The sequence below is a fragment of the Cupressus sempervirens genome, chromosome 5, assembly GCF_028749045.1.
Source record: "Cupressus sempervirens isolate cs-2001-9-10 chromosome 5, ASM2874904v1, whole genome shotgun sequence".
Taxonomy (NCBI): Eukaryota; Viridiplantae; Streptophyta; class Pinopsida; order Cupressales; family Cupressaceae; genus Cupressus; species Cupressus sempervirens.
The window spans coordinates 479,092,607-479,110,198 of record NC_143122.1 but is presented as its reverse complement, the minus strand read 5'-3'; the positions used below and the strand labels follow the sequence as shown (position 1 = coordinate 479,110,198).

Sequence of the window (17,592 nt, the reverse complement as noted above, 5' to 3'; positions counted from 1 at the left end):
ATTTAAGTTTTGTTAGTTTTACATGTTACTACCAAAGCATGAAAAGTTTCTTATGGTTGCTGAGTGAAATGCTAGTGGATGTTGAACTAACAAATTGGCTAGTTGATGCCAAGCTCATAATGGTTGTTGAGAAAATGGAAAGACAAGTGGATACCAGGTTAGCCAGAAATTAGTTCATGTTGAGCCTATAGTGGCATAAGAGATTAGCATTAAATATAGTATTATAAAGCACTATTTGATCAATTTATTCTCACTTAACATTATTCAAATTCAAGAGAGAGCAAGAAGACCTACAAGTGATCTGGAAATTTCATTTGAAGCATTTGTAGGCAATTTGAGTAGCTATTTGACATTGTTTCATCAGGATTTACAAGATATTTATCATGTGTTGAGCTACACTATTTTGAATTTCATAAACCCTAGATTTATATAATGGTGTCTAGTTATTCTAGAATAAAAGGTGTAGAGGGAAAAGAAGTTTTAAATTTTTGGTTAGCTAAAAATGAGATAAAGCCATCTATTTTCAAAGATATTCTAGAAATAACATACAAACAAGATCTCTCTAATGCATTATCTATGATACCACCATAAGTTTTAATGATTCAATTTGTCAAAAAGTGTTATAATTATAAGATTGGTAGTATTGGTGACATGGAAATTAGAGAAGAGTATGGAAGATTATGTGAAAATGGTGTGTTGAGGGAAGAATTCAAGATTTTAGAAAAGAAAGGGTGAAGTCATGCCCTAGATTTCCCTAACATTTTCAAAACTAAGTGGATTAGGGTTGTTTTGAGTAGAATTCATGATAGCTTAGTGTGGTTAGATAATGGACCAATCAAAATGAGAAAGAGGATAATTCATATGGTAATAGGGTATCCAATCCTAGATCAACCAAACACTATGAGAAGTTATTCCAAAGAAGTTATTGAAAAGAACATAAGGGCTGTGTGAAACAAGAGAGGAATGACCATAGACACAATTACTGATCCCATAATAGCTTTGGCAATGAGGGTGATTGCACATATTGCACATAAGTTTTATCAATCAAGTAGATTAAATAGTGTACCCTACATTGTAGTGGATATGGGCTACAAGATTGTGAAGAAGGCTCATACATATGATATTATTGAGCTACAGCTACAACAATTTATTAGAAATTTGGAGAAATCAGGAAAACAAAGAGTGCTCATTGTAAAGTCAGATCTATTTTGGTTTGTATCTTCTTTTATGTACATAACACATTTCCTACATTTGGTAATGTTGCATGGAGGAAAAATAGGTTTGTTGTAGTTCAAATAGGAGAGTTCATTGAATAGTTAGTTGATAACTTTGAGTTAGTAATGACTAGTTATTTTTAGGATTTCAAAAAATTTGTGAAGAAGAGATTAAGAATTCCAATATCATTAGTGGAAAAATATTATGATGATGTTTGTTTCCTAGTTGATAATGATCACACATTTTTATAAGTAGCAATTCCTAGTGTTAGATGGCTAAGGCCATTAGGTTATGAGATTGATGTTGATGAGGTCTCTAGATAAATCATAGCATTACTTGTTGAAGAAGTGGACAAAGATGCCAAAGATTTTGGTAACTATGAATTGGACAATTCAAAGATTACTATGGAGTTGAAGACTACTTTAATAATTAGGAAGAAGGACAAACTAGTGAAGAAACTAAAAGAAAAATTTGGTGAAGGTGTCAAGGAGGAAGAAGAAGAGGAAGATGAAGGAGAGGAAGATACTTAGATTCAAGCACCACTAGCATTGATGCAAGTTCAGGTGAGGATTAGTAAGAGTAAGAAATAGAGAGTACATAAGGTGCGAAGGAAGAAGAAGCCAAGGAAGCACCCATTTCTACTAATCAAAAGAAGAGAAAGGCCAAGGCACACGTAGTATCAAGACCTACAAAGGTTGCTAAACCAAGCCAGCCCAAATCAACAAAACCTACCATAAGGGCCAATACATGAGTCATTGTACAAAAGGCTAAAGAGAAATCCAAGCCTAGAGAGTAGGAAGGTGATGCACAAAAAGGACCTAGAAGAAAATATGTTGCTTAGGCTGAATCTGATGAGGAAAGGAGTGAATTTGATGACAATAACCAATTCCAAGTGATGATTCATAATCCATCTTTAGATCTAGACAACTTATGTGAGAATGTTAGAAATAATGTTGATTTATCAGGTTTTCTCACATTGATTTTGAAAATCTTGGAAAAGTTGATAAAAATCAAATAGAGGAGGCAATATATGCCATGATGGCTACATTCAAGAAAACTCCTCTAGAAATTGTCAACTCGATACCTAAAAGTCTCTATGAAAGAGTTGAGAAAAAATGGCACTATTGTTTACATAGAGAGATGCAAATTAGGGAGGTAACCCTCACTCAAGTTATGCTAGAACTTAGTAGGGCACAAATATCTAATGCCATAAAGAAATATGGTGTGAGATTTGTATCTAAATATAAGGCATTTAGCATAATACAAAACAACATAGAGGATGTTGTAAAGAAGTCCCCACAAATGTGGAAGATCACATATGGGCTACCCATAGTCAAAGAGGATGAACAAGAACCCATTGAGGTGAAATATGATGAAGATGATGACAACAAAGAAGGCTCAATTGAGGGAGGCACTTCTATGAATATAGATGATCAAGTAATAGGTGAGGAAGAGAAACAACAAGAACAAAGTGTACAAGATACACAAATACTGAGTGTCAAACCTCCATAGATAATAGGTGTAAGTATTGAAACTTTTTAAGTAAATGATGTTTCTGATCCTACTACTTATAATATCAATCCTTTAATAGAGGAAGATCTGAAAAAGATACTTGACCAATCCACACTACAAGCCAAATTATGTGACAACCCTATGTTGGTAAGTGTAGTTGAAATTCAAAAATTAGCGACTATAACTACAAGGGAGTAGGTGAAAACACAAGAACTACCTACAATCACTCCTCAAGTCACTAGTGCACAACCTTTACAACCTTTGGTTGTATATTAGAGGAAGTAGACAATATAATGCACTATCAAGACACACACAAATGGTACTCTAGTCTTAGAAAATGTACTAGAATTTGCAATAGATAAGGTTGAGACAATTAGAGAGGATAAGGTGGAAAAACTAGTCACTAATGATACATAGAGTCAAATAGGTTAGGTAGATTCACCTGCACCTTGAGCACAAGAACAAGGTGCAATTCATATCAATGAGGTAGAAAAGGACAAGCCTAAAGAGTCTTATTTTATTATTTGGATTCTAGAATATGTATGTAGCTGGATCATTTTTTATAAAGCTGAATGTTTATTTTATTGTACCTAATATGATGATAGTTCTATAAGAATTTGTAATCAACCCAACTAATCAACAACTATGGATTATGTCTTATTTCTTTCTAGCAATATCTGCTATGATATGTTTTTGAAAAATTTCTTGCAAACTCTGCCCATTTTTTATGGTCTGCATTATTTTTGTGTAGGATCTTAAGGTAAGTCACTTAGCATAGGTTGAGTGAGTTTTATTGTTTTATTATTTAGATTATGGAATATGTATGTAGTTGGATCATTTTTGATAAAGTTGATTATTCATTTTATTGTACCTAATTTGGTGAGAGTTCTATTGGAATTTGTAATTGTTAGTTAACAGTTTGTCTTCATTGATATATCGGTTTATACCTTGGCTCTTTACTTGCTTAAAGGCTTATGGAAAACACAAAGTTAACAACTGAAAGGGATAGTTAGTAATCTATCAAAGACCCCTAAATTGAAAGGTCTAGCTCCCTTATGAGTGAAAGATATGCAATGAATTTTTCTTTGGGGTTTTAGGGTATGATCTTAACCAAAGAGTAGAAGAGGCAAAAACCAAGTTGCTCAACACTTTAAACAACCTAGGAAAAGAAGGGGGGTTTATCTGATAAGATACAATCTACTCAAACTAAAAATGCAATGAAATAGAAACATGTAAGACTAACTACAATATTAGGAAGAAAGGAAAATTAGTGAAACATGTAATTCCCAAATTATAGAGTTAGCCAATGTTTTGACAATACTCAAATTGTTTATTCCTCAGCTGCTCCCACACCAATTTTCAGCTTCCTTTTGTAAAGAACTAAAACTAAACACATAGAATGCTATGAATAGAAGACATACTTATGCTAAAGAGAATAAAGTATACAATATTTTGAAAAAAGGAAATAAAACCAAGTTCATTTACAGTCATTCAACTTTCAGCATTAATGTATTCATTCCATAAAATCTAGTTAAACTAAATGAACAATAAAACTTAAAATAAATTCAGAGTCTCACACACTAGTCCCAACTATAGGGGTTTGCCCAAAGTAAATTTTTGTCGATCTTATTTACATCTTATAAGATTACATTTATAGGCCTTCTCAAAATGGTCAATTACAATTATCTTAGCAGAGCATATTTAAATAGAATAAAATAAAAATAGGACAAGTGGCAATCATTGTCTATTATAGAGATTTAGCAAAATTTCAAGAATGATGACAAAAGAAGGAAGAGGGGAAGAATGAAAGATGTCTAGAGAAGCATTAGAATCATCATTCCTTCTTAGAAGTACTTGATTTAACTTATATACTTTCATATCTTTGGTTACATTATCTAGATCTTCAACACCTAGAATAAGGATATTATCAACTTGGATCATCCACTAAGCTTGCATCTTTGTAAGTTCATAAATTCTAGCCACTCTCAATTAGAAATTCTCCATTTCTCTTTTGATGATTGCATTCATTGCTAATAGTTCCTAGATCTTGGACACTTGGAGGTTGAGAAATTCAATGGCTTTGTTAACAAATGCCAAGAACTTGGACTTCATTAATTTTGATGTCCACTAGCTTTGCATTAGTACACAAAGGACTCTATATGTAAGATCTTTAAGTATTAAAACAACTTCCCAATGATCTTTTACAGTAGGTCATGCACATCCTTGAGTTTATTTACAAATCTCATAGAGTTTTCTATGATAAATTCCAAGGATTTATTTGAGTGGAATAGTGACTCTTGGTCAGTGTTTAGAATCCTATGAGTAATGGCCACATTGGTCTTCAAATCTATCACTTCTTGCATAAGGGCTAATTACTCAATTAGCTTGTCCACTACCTTATGTATCATGATTTGATGATCTATCCATGCTCTATTGGACTAACTGCAAACATTCCCCTTTGAGATTCATGACATGGCTTAATTTTCTCCTATGTTCTATAAGCCTAGTGGTTGTATCGAGCATTAATAGGTCAATATTTTGGTGCAATGACAACCCTAGCTTGTAACAAGGGGTATCAACATAGATCTTAATCTCCTCAGGTAACACTGAGGGGGGATTGCTAGACTAAATACCAACATTCCCCTTTGATATTAGTGACATGGCTTAACCATCTCCTATGTTTTATAAGTCTAGTGGTTGTTTTAGGAATTAATAGGTCAATCTTTTAGTGTAATGACAACCCTAGCTTGTAACATGCTTAGCATACTTCCCCAAATTGTCTTTCTTGTTGTAGCTTGAGTAGTAAGTTCTTATTCTCACTTCAACATTTGGGTCAAATTAACTAGAAGAAGTACTTCCAAGTGTAGACTTTATGTACTCTACCAACTCTATGTTGAAGGCCTTTAATATCTCCTTCTCTGCTCTAAGATCCTCCAACTTGTCCTCAATCTTCTCATTGGTTGACTTCCACATATTTACCATGGAGTCATAAACTAGAATACCAAGATCTAGTGTTCTAATTGGGAAGTTATCTTTTGAGATCTTGTGAAATCTTCCTTCCTTTTGAGGCTCTAAAATTTCAACTAGCATATGGCTAGTTATTGAATCTATAGATAGGGAAGCAATTGTCTTCTACTTCTTTGTCTTGATTTATAGCTGAGAGGAGGTGACTTGTGTGATCAAGTCCTTTAATGGGATTGCATCCTTGTATTTACTCTTCTTTCTATCAATGGTCTCTTTGAGCCAAGAATATATAAAGAGCACATTGATGGTAGATTATAGTGTAGATGGATCAAACAACTTCCTTAGAATCAACAAAGTTGGCTAGCTCTAGGAAGCAATAGGGAAGGCAACCACCTTGGTTACACAAAGGGCTAATGTATCCCCTCAGTAAGATGATTCCTATTCTTATCCATCTATGGAATTTTTATTACCATCCAAATTGATGTCTTGAATAGGGGAGGATAGCTTAGCCACTAATTTATCTTATTTCTTACCCTTATCCTTGTCATCTTCCTTCTCTCCCATCTTTCCAATGTTTGGAAGAGGGAAAGCTTCACAAGTGGGAGTAAGTGGCACATTCTTTTTTGGAGGTTGGTCTCCTCCTTTTCCAATGGATTGTGATGGCCCAAAGTTTTTTATTGTAATGGTCATTTTGGTAATAGCTACAACTAACTAAATAGCTCCTATTGATACTTCATCTATTGAAGTGGTAGCTCCAATCATTTTCTTCCTCACCCAAGGTCCACTCCACCCATTTTTTTATTATTTTAACTATCCCTCACATGAGAACCTCCATTTTATTAATGATTGGCTTAGAAGGTGGTGTAGAGAGAATTGTTGTGTTCTTTATCTTCTCATAAAATTTGGGTTGCATGTAGGCTCCATCATTGATGCAGGAGCATCCTAGGTTGCCTACAATCGTACATGTTAGGAGGGATTTTGGTTAAGTGTTGAGGAGATTTGAGCTTGGATTTTGGTGGAGTTATGTTTTTATGGTTATGTATATGTTGGAGACACATTGAAAAACCTTTCCTCATGATTTCATAGACATTGGATGGATTGAGTTAATGTTTCGAACTGTTTTTACCTTGCTACTGGAATTGCATTTTTCTAGTTTTTGGGTGCCTATTGTAGACCATGTAACTAATTTTTAAAAATGAATTAGAGGCTTAATGGTTCAAGGATTTAAGAGGGTCTAGAGTAATTCTATGTATCAAAGGTTCAAGTTCTAATTCCTCATAAATTGGTAGATATGGCAATTGTCCCAGAGTATCAATTTCTGGTAGTTTTGTGTGACAGTTCTGTGCTTGACTTTTGGGATGGATGGACACTTATCAATAAGGAATCAGCCTTAATTAATTTAATTAGTTGTAGAGGACCTAAATTTATACCTATAATTTGAAGCATGAGTTCTAATTCAATCAGATCTAGGAGATATTGTGATTTTTCTCAGATATTGATTTCTAGACATTTAATTGCTATTGCAAGCCAACTTATGGCACTTCATGTATTTAATGTTTATTTTTATTTAATTTATAATTTATAGGCTTAATTGTGTCTTAGATTGGTATAAGTAGGGGTCTTGTGGAGTATTTTAGTCATCTAGTTGGGATAGAAGGAAGGATAGATGTGAAGTTGAAGAGCTAAAGTTGCGGCTTAGGAACTAGAGGATCTCTTGGTGGTCTTGAGGATATAAGTGTGGATTCTTCTTGGTGTTCCTATCTAGTTATGTATCTAGACTAGAAGAGAGTGGATTTTGTAAGTTGAATCTTGTTGAATCTTATAGAACTAATTTTATAATTATTTTTTGTATTTTTCCCTAACCCAAAAGGCCTTACAGCTAGGCATATTGCATGTAATCAGTTATATTTTATGAACAAATTATTGTAATTATTAGCATGAATGCTAATGATATGGGGGAGTATTGCAACTATGTTTATCATTGATGACAACATAGTAATGAGTTTGTAAAAGACTAAAAGAGTAGCATACTATGATTTTTGTATTTAAGAAAATACATTACTTATCTACTTATGCATAGTTATTTATACATACTACAGGATGTATTTGTCACTTGGGAAAGTGTCCAGAACCTAAATCGATAGTGTACAAAAGATATGGTTGATATACAAAGAACTGCATGGAAATAGAGCAATAGGAAAGTAGTTCCTATTATATGATTGATACAACTTATTTTAATTGATATAAGGGGTTGCACAGTTGATTGGAGATAGTATACTGACCGTTGATGACATCAAAGAGTGCATATCTATGGAAGTTGCATGTATGATTTTTTTGGTATAACTGTGAGCCGACAATATTAATTAAATTTTTATTTCATTTAATTAACATATGATGATAAAGTGTGAAGTTGATTCAAGGATTTAATATTGAGTGTGGTATAAAGGAAAGGTGTTTTCTTAGTTTTAGATATTATCATTGAGATCATTAAGAAAATAAGAGTTGCAAATTCAAAAGAAGCAAATTAGAGTGATTTGCTAATGCATGTAAGTGACCTTAAGGGTTGCTGTCGATAGTTACAGAGTTCCAGACCTAATTGCATGGTTTGAAGGTGAAGAAGTTTGATGTACTAGACAAAAGGAATAAGAAAATGATTTTTACACATCTTTTATTCTAAAAGGAATATTGTTGAGGTCAATTGGATAGTGGGTTCATTGATTAGATCTTGAAGCTACTTTGACAGTGGACTTAGCTGCCTTCCACATCTCCTAATAGGGATTCAAAGTCTCCTAATAAGGACTCTTGTAATAAGTACTATAATAAACTCCTAACAAGGTCCATCCATATTTGTACATTCTTTTGTAGGCATCATTCCCACTTCAGTTTTTCCTCTGATCAAGGGTTTCCCTAGTAAACATATCTGGTGTAATTGTGTGTATGCATCTCTTTATGGTTGTTGTTTACTTGATTAAATGTTTGAAATTTCTTAAGAGAATAAATATTTTATATTTTTATATAACTAATTCACCCCACCTTCTTAGTTATATTGGTGGACTATTATTTCTAACAATTGGTATCAGAGCCTCAAGTCCTTGAAGAAAAAGTTTTGCAACTTTGGGAGATCCATGGAAAATCTATTCAGAAAGGAAAGTTTGAGATTTGATGGCACTAACTATGATAGTTGGAAGCATAAAATGAAGACTCATATCCTTTGCATGGGTCCAAGATATTGGCTTGTAACCAAGGCATCTAAAAACATTGCAGAAGAAGAAAATCTTGAAAGCTACACCAAAGAAAAAAGAGAAGTATTCATGTCCAACATAAGGGCAAGAGAAGCAATACTATCTACACTACCTAAAAGTGAGTATAGCTAGGTGAAACAACTTAAAACATCTCATGAAATTTGGAAAACCTTAGAAGCTAACCATGAGGGTGATACACATGCAAAAAGGGTTAGTTTACAAATTTTGTATTTCACATTTCAAGATGCTAAGATGATGGAAGATGAATCTGTGAGTACCTATATTGGCAAAATATCTGAGATTGTTGTAGGAATCAAATCTATTGGTGAAAAGAAGTTTGATGATGAAGTTATATGGAAGATCTTAAAAAGCCTGACACCATCTTTCAAGACAATAACACAATTGATTCAAGTAACGTTACCTTGTACCACTAATTTCACAAAAGAAACTTTTGCTCAATTAAGTAGCTATTCCATGAGATTAAAGAGCTTAAGGAGAACATGTGCTAGGAGGAAGGCCAAAGGAAGAGCAGTGACCAAGGTTTTCTAGTCGACCAAGAGGATCATCTTTCTAAGGTCAAGAAAAGGGTTCAAATGATGGAGATATTAAACCAATATCTTGCTAATCATGTGATTGCCACTTTGAACACTCTAAATGAGAACATTAATAGTCTGGGAAAATCATTGAAAAATGTGGGCATTGATGGGGAAAAGGATGTGTTGGTAAATAGATTGTCCTTTTAAATAAACTCTCAAAATGCCCAAATCTGAAAGAACAATTAGATGCCAACAGTTGGATAATCTATCATGAGATTGACAGATTTCCTCTAAATTGGAAGGTACAACTCCCTTATGAAATGATGTGCAATGAATTTGTTTTATTGCCTAAACTAACTGGGTGCATTCTTAACCTGAGAATGAAAGAGGAAAACCAAGTCAATCCTAGGCAAGATTAATGTAGGAAAAATTTAGATCTTAAACCTAGCTAACTTTGAGAACTCAAATATCTTATGACTCCTTAGCATTGGTGATGCAATATGAATTCAATAAATGCAAATGCAAATGCAATGTAAATGAAATTAGAACAGAAGGTCATCTATTTTGGTTCCTGTAATAGAAATGGCTGCAAACACCTCTTATCCACAACACATTTTTTATCCAATTCTAAGGTGTAAGATAATGCCCAAAATTGATTAATGAAACTCTCTCATTGCGAATAATTAGAAAAACCCCTTTAAAACTCTCTGATTTAACAAAAGATCTCTCTTTATTATGAGCATAGCAAATAATGATGTTCTAATCATTATTAGTTTCAACTTAGTATCAAATCTATTACAAAAATGGAATAGAAAACCCCCCAAATGCAAGTAACAAAAATTACAAAAATTAAATGTGCCCCTCTCCCTACTCAATCTCTCTGATTGTATGCAGAAAAAGAAGAAGCACATGGATAGTAAAGAATTGACACCAAGTATGATTGTCTCTACAACCTCTCTTCATGCCAACAATTTTTTCGACCCCTGCATTTACTTTTCCAATAATATATATAGAGATTACAACATACAACCTTCATGAGAATGCCAAGTGTTTCAAATTCTAGAATTTGAAAAGACTGGAGACTAATACTTTCGAAACTACAAACAAAAGGAGCCAAAAATGACTTTGTCTCTTCATTCGACCTTTCCTAATTTAAAAATTCCCCATCCAAGATTCAACAATTTGACCGTCGTTCCATCTTCTCTTCTTCTTCTTCTTCAAGAAATTTTGTATCTGGTAACCTTTCTTGAAATGGTAAACTAGGAGCATGTTGTATTTTTCTCAGCTGTTCTAGCAATGCATTTTTCATTTTCCCTAAATCATTTGCATTATTCTCATTTGGCATGTTAGATGGAGCTACATAAAGTTTATAGTCTAGCCCAAAATATTCATGATATTCATTATAAGGCAACTTATTCTCAGGCTCGACACCTATAGCAACAATAGTCTCATAGCACCAACAACGTGCAACATTATGAATGGTGTAACCACCACCACCAACCAGCATCAGTGGTACATTGAATGAACAAAGAAAATGTACACAATCGGCATGTCCTCTAACTGATAAATTGAAGACCTCTAATTTGTCACCTAAAAGAGAGTCTACTCCACATTGTAGCACAACTACATGTGGCTAATATACTTCAATCACCTTCTGAATAATTGGCCTGAAGAGATTCTTGTAGCCCTCATCATCAATTCCACTATTCAAAAGGGACATTCAAGGCATAGTATTTCCCTTTCCCATGTCCCACATCCTCAATGTGGCCTATTCTAGGAAAATAATTCCCAAATTTGTGAAAAGATACAGTCATCACTCGGTCTGTAGTGTAGAAGGGCTCCTCAATACCATCCCCATGATGAACATCAATGTCAATATAAAGCACACAGTGGTAAAATAATGAATGAAACCAATGCTTTCTAGAGAAATGATCCATACTAGGCTCATTATCAACAATTTCAAGGTGATTGGCAGGCATGTCTTATTTGGGGATACATTGTTCATATAGGTATTCAATCAGAGTGGTTGAATGTATGGTCTGAAAGATCCTTTTACCAAGCTTGATAAGCATGTGTGCATAGATATTTTGAATTTGCACCATTACCAAATATATTTTCAGCGATATATGTGCAAACCCCTCTGATCACAGTCTAGGATTGCTTGCCTACCAAGCCCACCGTGATTCAAAGCCCACCGTCTCACGCTAGTCACAGAATTCCATTACTCCCATGACTTGGTAGTAACATTCTTAGTGGATTTTTCATTTTGCTCTTGCTTTTGAGAATCCATTAAGGCAAGGCTAGATGCCACCTCATTTTCCTCTACTTCTTTGGCAACCTTATTCTCTGATTGTGCTGATTCTCAACTATGTCTTTGTTCTTGCTCGTCTTTTCTTAGATTTATGCTGTCAACATCCATCATATTGAAATTATCCACCTCTGAATCCCTATCAAGAGTAGAAAGTTCTTTTCCATTTTCCATTTCTAGGTTATTGTTTGAAGCAATTACCTGTGAATACACATGTTCTTGCTTAGAATTGTTCACTGCTAGAGGTATATATTGACTTGGGTCCTCTATTTGACCAACTGATATGCCACTCTTTGGATCAACTATAATAAAACTCCCTTCCTCTATATTTTTATGGTGACATGAATTATTAGAATCAACTGAATGAGAAAATGTGATGTTTTCATCATTCTGGTCTGGTGACTCTTCTAGATATTGTTCTTCATTATAACTATGATCAATCATGCCATCTTCATTATAATTATTATCAACCATGCAATCTTCATTATAATTACTTCCGATCCCTAATTGAGACTCCAATTGAGCCTACTATTCCAGAGCCCTTTTAGCTACAATTTTCTCGAAATGAGCTTCAAAATAAGCTTTCTTTTGAATAACTGACCCCGGAGTAGAAAATCTTTCCACTTCTTCCAGGTATCTATTTTGTGAAAAGGAAGACCATTTTCCCCATGCCAGAGAATCATTCTCAAATCTCCCAAAAGAAATGGAACTTTCACATTGTAAGGTCTTATGAGGATCCTCCTTCTGACTTTCTGATGGATCTCTGAGCTCCTATGGTTGAGACCACTCGAAACATATGTCATTTTTATGCATCATCATCATCAAGTCTTATTACATCGATGTCTTGTCTTTGCTCGTGGACTTGGATCTCCACTTATCTCAACCCGTGTGCACCCATTTTTCACACATATTTTATCTAAAAATCCATCAATCACAAAATTAACAAGATTCAAATCTGGTTTCTCCACTTTGGCTAAAGCTTCTTCCAACAATTGCAACCCCGTAGAATGCACAAAATGAGTTGCAAGACTACAAGTGACTAATTTCACTCCATCCAATCTCATGCTAGTCAGACCCACATGTTCACCTAAGAATCCTGGAAGTCTTGATAAGAAATATGATGCACCAATGTCAGGGTATAGCCCTAGTCCTATTTCTATCATAGTGTAAAGAGTCACTTGAAAAATTTCCTTTGATTCCTTGCAAATTATTGGAGATCATGATTCAAAATCATCATTCTTCTATCGAAAAAGATCATTAATAGGAGCATATTATCTTAGCCAGGTTGGGATCTATCACTTACCCATCATGACAAGACTTCCAAATAACCCACCTGGCTCAAAAAGGAGAAAGAAATTTGAAGGGGAAATTGGAAAAGATTTCCTACCTATAATGACTTAGACCTAGATTGAAGACTGACTAGACTGACTTAATATGACCAATATTGCAAAAAAAAAAGGGTGACTTAAAGTCAAGCAATAGCTGGCTCCAACTGGGAGATATGTACTATGAGGTGCATAGAGAATCCAACATCTTTGGTTAAGCAAGTGCCTTAAGCATTGGTTTATGGAGTCTAGACTAAAGATCAATGAGAAAGTGCATATAGGGAGGGTAGAGGGGACCAGGGTAGACTAAAACAAAGCAAGAGAAAACAACAACAATAGACTAAGCAAGAAAAAGCTATACTAGACACACCAAAATTGGAAAGAAAACTTATTTAAAAAAGGTGAGGAGACCTCACCAATAGGACCAAAAGCAAAGAAAGATTTATACATGACCATTTACAGGAAGAGAGAAATACAAACCGTTTTGGCACAGAGGAGAAAGCTTCACTAGCTTGCAACAACATTGATATCTTCTGGCCAATCCTTGATTGTTAAATTTGAGTCCAAAAGCTATTTGTAACATAGTAACCCATAGAACTTTGCCAAATAGCCATGCCTCATCATATACTTTTGATTGCTCTGTATTTATCTCCATACTATCATTCCCATGCTCCATCCTATTTTGTGCAGAAGAAAACTCACTGGACTCTGAAAACATCACTGAATCATACTTACATTTTTTATCCTCAACCTTCTCACTTATAACAAAGATATCAACATTCAAATCTAGACTGGCAGGATATTCAAGCAATTCCAAATGCAATGCTTGAAAACACTCACATTCGTTTACTCCATTACCACTCTCAGCAAAGATATCATCTTTCAAATCAGAATGAACATAATCAAAAAATTGAAAAGCTTCTGGAAGTGAAACAACATCATACCAATCATAGGCTTTATCATTAACAACTTCAAATTTCAAAATGGGGTTGAAATTGAAGGATTCCTTATTTGCTATAGAATTCATCCAAGCTGAGACATCTTCTTCATTTTCTATAGCAAGATGTTCATCTAAATTCACAACTTCAATATTTGGATTAATTATGGAAGAGTATTCCAGAACAAGAGGATTATAATCAGATTCAGTATCTTCTTCATAATGCTGCAATACCTCATTATCTTTTGCAATTCCTTCATTTTCATCATCTGTTATTGCTACATCTTCAGATTTAGTATGATGACCACCAAAGCATAATGCAGCCAGCATGTTTGTTTTAGGATAGTTCAATTCTTCATCATTGAGAAGGCTATCTTCATTTGCTGAAAGTTGTGCTTCTAGAAAACAAGGCTTCTCTTGTTGTTCAGAACTCAAACCATTGATTGTCATGGACTCTTTGTTTTGCTCACTAATTATATCTTCTTTGAAAAAATTCTCTGTAGCCTTAAGTGACTCAACTAAGCAAGATGATTGCTCATTGTGCCTATGAGCAATATTATGTTCAATCATTGATTCCTCATTCATTTTAACAATCAATGCAATTTCTCCAGCTTTAATAATTTCATCAAATGAAATCAAAACTAATTCTTTCCTTTCAATTTAGGAAGTGATTTTAGATTCATACCTGTTGATTCTTTAGAGAAACTGAAATCCTCTGTGCATCTGAACTATTGATGGTGTGTTCTTGATATTTAAGTTCAGATATAGGCAGAGTATTTTCTGAAATCTTCTCATTATATTCATCCTTATGAAAGAAAATCTTCTTTTCAACCTCAAATGAAGAATCTAATGGTGCAATTAATGATTCCAAAGGAAATACTGTTGAGTAACAAGGAATAATAATAATATTTTCTTCTTCTTGTGGTGGTTTAGGCTGGAAATTCTTTCCATGCTGATTACCTTCTTCATGCTGATGGCTCATCCATGGTAACATTGAGGATGAAGAAAATTTAGGCTCTCTCAAAGCAGGGAAGATGAGAGGAGATAAAGCATCCTTTTTAGAACTCGCATCAGTTCTTTTCTATCTGAACTCTTGGAGAACATAGAATCTCTTTTCAATCAGTTTCCACAATTCTCTAGACTAATGGTCTTGAGCTATACTTAAGTTTTTTCTTGTGGCATAGCTGACACTCTTTTTAAATTTTCTCCAGAGTTGTTGCAGCATAGGATCATCATCAATCACAATCTCTTCAACAGATGGCAAAATTTTCTTTTTATATTTTAAATTATTTCTTAGAGGAATTTGACCTTGATACATTTCCTCAATCATGAGCAACCAACTTTCTAGCAAGTTCTCTAAAAATCTGTTCTAATAGGCATGATCTTTTCTTTTTTTTTAAAAAAAACAACGGAGTTGCCAATCTTTGAGTAGTAGAGAAAATGAATATTGCAGCTTGAAAAAAAAAAGTATTCTTTCTCTTAGTCACCAAAAATATGAGCTCAGAACCTGACTAATAAGAACTTTCAAATCTTTCAAACTCTGAAATATAATAGGTTCTCTTAAAGACACATAGTCACCAATCTCAAGCAGAGATAACAATAATCAACTGAAAAAACAATCTCTAGCACTAATCTTCTTGTCCAATTCCCCAGCAGAGTCGCCAAAAATCTATTGGTAAATAGATTTTCCTTTTAAATAAACTCTCAAAATGCCCAAATTTGAAAGAATAATCAGATGCCAACAATTGGATTATCTATCATGAAATTTATATATTTCCTCTAAATTGGAAGGTACAGCTCCCTTATGAAATGATATGCAATGAATTTGTTTTATTGCCTAAACTAACTGGGTGCATTCTTAACCCGAGAATGAAAGAGGAAAACCAAGTCAATCCTAGGCAAGATTAACTCAAGCAAAATTTAGATCCTAAACCTAGCCAACTTCGAGAACTCACACATCTTATGACTCCTCGACATTGGTGATGCAATATGAATTCAATAAATACAAATGCAAATGCAATGTAAATGAAATTAGAACAAAAGGTCATCTATTTTGGTTTCTGTAATAGAAATGATTGCAAACACCTCTTATCTACAACACATTTGTTATCCAATTCTAAGGTGTAAGATAATGCCCAAAATCGATTAATGCAACTCTCTGATTGTGAATAATCAGAAAAACCCCTTTTAAACTCTTTGATTTAACAAAAGATCTCTCTTTATTATGAACATAGCAAATAATGATGCTCTAATCATTATTACTTACAACTCAGTATCAAATCTATTACAAAAATGGAATAGAAAACCCCCCAAATGCAAGAAATGAAAATTACAGAAATTAAATGTGCCCCTCTCCCTACTCCAGTTCTTTGACTATATGCAAAAAAAGAAGTACATGGACAGTAAAGAATTGACACCAAGTATGATTGTCTCTACAACCTCTCTTCATGCCAACAATTTTTTCGACCCCTGCATTTACTTTTCCAATAGTATATATAGAGATTACAACATACGACCTTCATGAGAATGCCAAGTGTTTCAAATTCTAGAATTTGAAAAGACTAGAGACTAATAATTTTGAAACTACAAACAAAAGGAGCCAAAAATGACTTTGTCTCTTCATCTAACCTATCCTAATTTAAAATTTCCCCATCCCAGATTTGACAATTTGACTGTCATTCCATCTCCTCTTCTTCTTCTTCAAGAAATTCTATATCTGGTGACCTTTCTTCAAATGATAAACTAGGAGCATGTTGTATTTTGCTTAGCTGTTCTAGCAATGCATTTTTCATTTTCTCTAAATCATTTGCATTATTCTCATTTGGCATGTTAGCTGGAGCTACATAAAGTTTATAGTCTAGCCTGAAATATTCATGATATTCATTATAAGGCAACTTATTCTTAGGCTCGACACCTCTAGCAATAGCAGTCTCATAGCACCAGCAACATGAAACATTACGAATGGTGTAACCACCACCACCAACCAGCATCAGTGGTACATTGAATGAACAAAGAAAATGTACACAATCGATATGTCCTCAAACTGATAAATTGAAGACTTCTAATCTGTCACCTGAAAGAGAGTTTGCTCCACATTGTAGCACAACTACATGTGGCTAATATACTTCCATCACCTTCTGAATAATTGGCCTAAAGAGATTCTTGTAACTCTCATCATCAATTCCACTATTCAAAAGGGACATTCAAGGCATAGCATTTCCCTTTCCCATGTCCAACATCCTCAATGTTTCCTGTTCCAAGAAAATAATCCCCAAATTTGTGAAAAGATACAATCATCACTTGGTCTATAGTGTAGAAGACCTCCTCAACACCATCCCCATGATGAACATTGATGTCAATATAAAGCACATAGTGGTAAAATAATGAATGAAACTGATGCTTGCTGGAGAAATGATCCAAACTGGGCTCATTGTCAACAGTTTCAAGGTGATTGACAGGCATGTCTTATTTGGGGATATGTTGTTCATACAGGATACGTTGATCAACTATAATAAAACTCCCTTCCTCTGTATTTGTATGGTGAGATGAATTA

The 17,592-nt window shown here is 34.1% G+C and overlaps 2 pseudogenes; both read right to left on the bottom strand.

The window, feature by feature from the left end:
- Positions 1–10,616: 10,616 nt before the first annotated feature.
- LOC149556831 (histone deacetylase 6 pseudogene) lies at positions 10,617–11,700 on the bottom strand (annotated as a pseudogene).
- Positions 11,701–16,714: 5,014 nt separating this feature from the next.
- LOC149556830 (histone deacetylase 6 pseudogene) lies at positions 16,715–17,501 on the bottom strand (annotated as a pseudogene).
- Positions 17,502–17,592: the final 91 nt, after the last annotated feature.